Source organism: Arachis duranensis, chromosome 9 (assembly GCF_000817695.3).
Source record: "Arachis duranensis cultivar V14167 chromosome 9, aradu.V14167.gnm2.J7QH, whole genome shotgun sequence".
NCBI classification, from domain to species: domain Eukaryota; kingdom Viridiplantae; phylum Streptophyta; class Magnoliopsida; order Fabales; family Fabaceae; genus Arachis; species Arachis duranensis.
Window position 1 is genome coordinate 41298180 of NC_029780.3, and position 7152 is coordinate 41305331.

Here is a 7152-nt window from a genome sequence, read left to right on the forward strand (position 1 = left end):
AACATTGTCACTAACGTTCAAGTGTGCCCCTAGGTCTCACGTTAGAGTCAACGTTAACTAGGTTAACGTGGCTTCTAACGTGGCTTTTGCCAACCTTCGAGAACGTTAGTGACACTCAACATTGTCACTAACGTTCATGTGTGCCCCTAGGTCTCACGTTAGAGTCCACGTTAACTAGGTTAACGTGGCCATTCTTAGCCATCCCAACGTTAGTGACAATGTTGAGTGTCACTAACGTTGGCTCATTCTTCATTCCTCATCGTTAGCTTCCACGTTAACCAAGTTAACGTGGCTCTTGGGGGTTGTGTGGTTGCTCCAACGTTAGTGACAATGTTGAGTGTCACTAACGTTGTCAACAACTCTCCATCTCTTACGTTATCTCCCACGTTAACCAAGTTAACGTGGGAGTTAACGTGGCTCTTTGCACCTTAGGCCAACGTTAGTGACAATGTTGAGTGTCACTAACGTTGGCTTCTCTTTCCCCTTTAACGTTAGAGGCCACGTTAACTAGGTTAACGTGGCTCTAACGTGGCCATGGGTGAGCAATTGCCAACATTAGTGACAATGTTAAGTGTCACTAACGTTGGCTCAACTTCTCTTCTCCACGTTAGAGTTCACGTTAACTTAGTTAATGTGACTCTTTAACGTGGACATTGATGGCTTTTGAGAGTGTTTTTGGCAATCACTTTTCTCCTTAACTTTGCAAGTTACCTCCCATTCCTTGCTTCCTTTAGTCCTGAAATCAAGCAATAGAGTGCATCAAACTTCTAGACTTTTACAACTTGTTTCGTAGGAGACCGACTTTGTTAGGTCGATCTCTTCTAAGTTGTTTTTGTAATCCTCTTTCTTGGACCTTTGTTAGGTCTCTTTCAGGGATTACTTTTACAACTTGTTTCGTAAGAGACCGACTTTGTTAGGTCGATCTCTTCTAAGTTATAGCAATTCCTCTTTAACAGGGTTGGCCAGACCTCTTTCCAGGGATTTGCTGATAACTTGGGTTGACTTGATCCGATTTTTTAGTATCGGCCAGTCTTTTTAAGTTATTATATATCAATCCATAAGACCTCGTCAGGTTCTTTTTTTGGGATCACTTTCGATAACTTCTTGCATCATTCTATGTTCATCTTTGCCGATTTGTAGATGGTGGTTTCTATCCCGGTTTGATCGATCTTTAGGTGAATCGCGCTTTCACCTCTGTCGGTCGATCATTCCTATCGAGATCGTACAGTGAATTTGGTCTTCACTTTCTGTCAATCTGTTGCTTTATAATCGGACGATGAAAGCTTCAGATTAATGCGTCTTGGGAATTTGTAGAATATCTAAAATGTATTTTATTCAAAAGAAGTGCAAATACATACATATATATATATATAGGCAAGAGTTTTTTGTATCCTTAAGTCTCAATCTTGATGCCTCATTAAAAAACCTTTTCAGGAAAAAGAGTGCATCTTGAGATCTTTTACCTTTCCTAGCTATAGTACCTTCTTAGGTTACAGGCGTGCCATGATCTGGGGAGTACTCGTCCCTCGAGTTCGGACAGTTTGTAGTAGCCCTTCCCAAGTACTTCTGTGACTTGGTAGGGTCCTTTCCAGTTAGCTGCTAACTTTCCTTCTCCGGGTCGAGTTGTTCCAATATCATTTCGGATTAAGACGAGATCATTCTCCGTGAAATCCTTTGGCACTACCTTTTGGTAGTACCTGGAAGCCATTCGCCGCTTTAGTGCTTCTTCTCTGATCCGAGCTCTTTCTTGGATTTCTGGAAGTAGGTCGAGCTCTTCTCTTTGGAGTTGAGAATTAGTTTGTTCATTATAGTGGACTACTCGGGGAGATCCTTCCTCGACCTCTATTGGATTCATTGCCTCCACTCTGTATGCTAGTCGGAATGGTGATTCGTTCGTAGTAGAATGGGGGGTTGTCCGATATGCCCATAGGACTTGTGGGAGTTCTTCGGCCCAAGCCCCCTTTGCTTCTTGCAGTCTCCGCTTCAATCCGGCCAATATGACTTTGTTGGATGCTTCGGCTTGTCCATTGGCTTGGGGATGTTCAACGGAGGTGAAGTGGTGTTTTATATTCAAGTCGGCCACTAATTTTCTGAAGCCTGCATCTGTAAATTGGGTACCGTTGTCTGTGGTGATGGAGTATGGTACCCCGAACCTCGTAATAATGTTCCTATATAGGAATTTCCAGCTTCTTTGGGCAGTGACGTTGGCAAGGGGTTCTTCCTCGATCCATTTTTTGAAATAGTTGACTCCTACTATGAGGAATTTTACTTGTCCCGATCCCTGTGGGAAGGGTTCGAGAAGGTCGAGTCCCCATTTTGCAAATGGCCAGGGTGAGGTCACGCTGATGAGCTTTTCCGGCGGGGCGATGTGAAAGTTGGCATGCTTCTGACATGGTGGACATGTCTTTACGAATTTTGTAGCTTCTTTTCGTAGAGTTGGCCAATAAAATCCCGCCCGAAGTACCTTTTTGGTGAGGGCTTGCGCTCCGAGATGATTACCACAAATGCCGCTGTGTACTTCCTCCAAGACTTCCTTTGTATTGGAAGTCGGTACGCATTTTAACAAAGGTATTGAGATCCCTCTTTTGTACAGGGTGTTGTTTATGATAGTGTAGTACTGTACCTCCCTTTTCAACCTCTTTGCCTCCTTTTCATCTGTAGGGAGTGCTTCTGTTTTGAGGTAGTTAATTATGGGAGTCATCCATCCTTGATCCCGACCTGTTATGACTAGGAATTTTTCCGATATTGACGGGTTCTGCAGTATTTCCTGGATGAGGCTTCTGTTGTTACTCCCTGGCTTGGTGGTGGCTAATTTTAAGAGTGCATCAGCTCGAGCATTTTGCTCGCGGGGTATGTGGTAGATCCTATATTCCCCGAGTTGTCCGAGCTGTTCTTTGGTTTTATCCAAATATTTTTTCATGGTAGGATCTTTGGCTTGGTAGCTTCTTGTTATTTGTGAGGTAATGACTTGTGAGTCACTGTAGATGTTGAGTTTCCGAGCTCCAACCTCCATAGTCAGCTTCAAACCAGCTAATAATGCTTTGTATTTCGCCTGGTTGTTTGAGGCCGGGAATCCGAATTTAAGGGAAAGCTCAAGTTGGGTTCCTTGGTTACTTTCAATTATCACACCTACACCGCTTCCTATTTTATTCGTGGAGCCATCCATGTATATGCTCCATTCTATGGGGATTTTCGGGGTGTCTGTGAATTCTGCGATGAAGTCGGCTAGGTGTTGTGATTTAATGGCTGTCCATGCCTCGTATTGGAGGTCAAACTCGGACAACTCGATTGCCCATTATAGGATTCTTCCTGCTAGATCTGTTTTCTGCAATATCCCTTTTATGGGCTGGTTGGTCCGAACGTTAATGGTATGCGCTTCGAAGTATGGGCGATGTCGTCGGGATGTGAGTATCAGAGCATAGGCAAACTTCTCTATTTTCTGGTAGTTCAGCTCTGACCCCTGTAGTGCTTTACTGATGAAGTAAACGGGTTGTTGTCCTCCTTCGTCTTCTCTAATTAGTGCTGAAGTTATTGCCCGACTTCCTACTGCGAGGTATAGTATGAGTGGTTCTCCCTCTTGTGGTCGAGATAGGATAGGTGGTTGTCCTAAGAACTCTTTGAAGTCTCGGAAGGCTTGTTCACACTCCGTTGTCCACTCGAAGTTCTTTCCTTTCTTCAAGGTAGCGTAGAAAGGGAGGGATCTTATTGCTGACCCTGCTAGGAATCTGGACAAGGCTACCAATCTCCCATTGAGTTGTTGTACCTCTTTGACGCAGGTTGGGCTCTTCATGTTGAGTATGGCCTGACATTTATCTGGATTTACCTCGATTCCTCTTTGTGTAAGCATAAAGCCCAAGAATTTACCTGCTTCCACTGCGAAGGTGCATTTAGCCGGGTTGAGTCGCATGCCGTGCTTCCTTATGGTGTCGAATACTTGAACCAAGTCGGTCAGTAATGTTCCTTCACTTTGTGTCTTTATCAACATGTCATCCACATAGACCTCCATGATTTTTCTGATGTGGTCTGAGAAGACTTTATTCATTAGCCTTTGATAAGTGGCTCCTGCGTTTTTAAGGCCGAAAGGCATCACGATGTAGCAATAATTTGCCTTAGGTGTGAGAAACGAGGTTTTTTCTTGATCTGGTGGATACATTGGGATCTGGTTGTACCTTGAGTATGCGTCCATGAACAAGAGATACTTATATCCCGATGAGGCATCTACTAGAGCGTCGATGCTTAGGAGTGGATAAGGGTCTTTTGGGCAGGCTTTGTTGAGGTCGGTGTAGTCAGTGCACATTCGCCACTTCCCGTTTGACTTTCTCACCAAGACGACGTTTGCTAGCCATAGTGGGTATTTCACTTCTCTTATGAACCCTGCCTCCAGTAGTGCCTGTACTTGTTCTTCTACAGCCTGAGACCGTTCTGGCCCGAGTTTTCTTCGTTTTTGTTGTACCGGCCGAGACCCCGGATAGACTGCCAACTTGTGGCTCATTAGTTCGGGATCTATGCCTGGCATGTCGACAGCTTTCCATGCGAAGAGATCAACATTATCTCGTAGGAACCGTACTAGTGATTCTTTTGCGTCTCCTTTCAGGATCGTGCCAATATTAGTTGTTTTATCCAAGGTATCTCCGATCTGGATTCTTTCTATTTCTCCTTCGGGTCGTGGGCGGAGTTCTTCTTTTCTCTGTACTCCGCCGAGTTCGATTGTGTGGAACTCTCCTCCTTCACCTCAGAGATTTAGACTTTCATTATAACAGCGACGCGCCATCCTTTGATCTGCTTTTATTGTAGCTATCCCTTCTGCAGTTGGGAATTTTATACATAAATGTGGAGTTGAAACTATTGCGCCGAGTTGATTTAACGTTGTCCGACCTATTAAGGTATTGTAGGCTGAGCTCACGTCGACCACGATATAGTCTATCTTAAGTGTTCTGGATTGGTTCCCCTTTCCGAAGGTTTTATGTAATGATATGTATCCCAATGGCTGTACTGGGGTATCTCCAAGTCCGAACAGGCTATTCGGGTATGCTCTTAGCTCTTTTTCTTCTAAGCTGAGCTTGTCAAAGGCAGTTTTGAATAAGATGTCGGTGGAGCTTCCTTGGTCGATTAATGTACGATGGAGGTTGGCGTTTGCCAATATGATTGTGATGACCATGGGGTCGTCGTGTCCTGAGATGATTCTGGATGCGTCTTCTTTTGTAAATGTGATTGCTGGGATGTCTGGTACCTCTTTCTTGCCTTCGACGTGGTATACTTCTTTGAGGTGTCGCTTGCGGGATGATTTGGAGATTCCTCCTCCAGCAAATCCGCCGTGTATCACGTGGACATGTCTTTCCGGTGTGTGGGGTGATCATTCAGATCGTTTGACATCTTCATCCCTTCTTCTTTTTCTTGGTTCTTCGTTCCGATTGGCTAGGAACCGATCTAGTTTTCCTTCCCTTACTAATTTCTCTATGACATTTTTCAAGTCAAAGAATTTGTTGGTGGAATGTCCTCGGACTCGGTGATACTCATAGTATTCGTTCCGATTTTCTCCTCCCCTTTTGCCTTTGAGTGGCCGAGCTGGGGGTATTTTTTCCGTATGGCAGACCTCTTTGTAAACAACTACCAAGGATACCCTAAGAAGGGTGTAGTTATGATATTTTTTGATTTTTCCCCAGAGAAATCTTCCTTCTTCTTGGTTTCTTTATCTTTATCTCGGTAGGCGGAACCGAACCTCGAGGTTTCCCCAAGTCGAGAATTCTCCTCCATGTTAATGTACTTCTGCGCCCGTTCTTGTACTTCGTCTAGGGATGCTGGGGACTTCTTTGATATAGATTGGCTAAATGGCCCTTCTTGTAGGCCGTTTATGAGGCCCATGATGGCAGCTTCTGTTGGTAGACTTTGTATGTCCATGCATGCTTTGTTGAATCTTTCCATGTAGTTATGAAGACTTTCCCGATCTCCTTGCTTGATTTCTAGTAGGCTGGGTGCGTGTTTGGCTTTGTCCTTTTGTATGGAAAATCTGGCCAGGAACTTTTTGGCCAGGTCCTCAAAACTCGAGATGAATTTTGGAGGTAGGTTGTTGAACCATCTAATGGCTGTCTTGGTAAGAGTTGTTGGAAAGGCTTTGCAGCAAACTGCATCTGAGGCGTCAGTGAGGTACATCCTACTTCTGATGTTGCTGAGATGGTGGTTGGGGTCCGAGGTGCCATCGTACAGAGTCATATCCGGAAGTTTGAAATCTTTTAGAATTTTGGTCTTCATAATTTCCCAGGTGAATGGATCTTGATCTTTGTGAGAGCTATCCTCTGGGGTGGATCAAGTAACATTAGTTTTAAGATCAGCTTCGAGTTTTATAAGCTTATCTTCTAAGTCTCGGCGCCGCCTTATCTCCCGATGTAGATCCTCTTCTTTTTTGCATTGATGTCAAAAGCGAGAAAAACCCCATCCCTCTCTTTCTTTCTTTTTTTTCGCCCCCGTATGGCGACATAGTGCGAAAAAAAAGAAAGAGCTCCTATTAACTTGTTCCGACCTAGGATAATAAGCTCATGAGCTTAGTCTTACCTCACCTCCGAGAAACGAAAGAAAACTTCCATCTCCAAATTTAACTCAGACGTAGCTCGCTTCTTTTGGGGTGTGAAGCCGTGTCAAACCAAACTACCCAACAAGCATTAGCTCTCCCTGAAAAGGAGGTGATCCAGCCGCACCTTCCAGTACGGCTACCTTGTTACGACTTCACTCCAGTCACTAGCCCTGCCTTCGGCATCACCCATTAATACAACACCAACATTATTTGATTCCAAATTTAAAGCAATCCCTATGGTACCCTCCTCAAATTCCACTAACTCCCCCGCCATTACTTCATCAAGACCATAAATACGAGCAATACCGTCACCTACTTAAAGTACAGTACCGGTATTTACAATCTTTACCTCGGTATTATATTGTTCAATACGTTCGCGGATAATTTTACTAATTTCATCTGCACGAATGGTTACCATGAGTATTTCTTAATTTAATTCTAGAAGAGAAAAATGATGCCTGTACTCTAAATTTACTAAAGAAGAAGGACTAATGCGTTATTTTATATCTTTCATTTCCCCAAACATGCCAATATTAGCACTGATGGTACGTAAATGTAACTCGTTGTTCATAAAAACTTTGGGG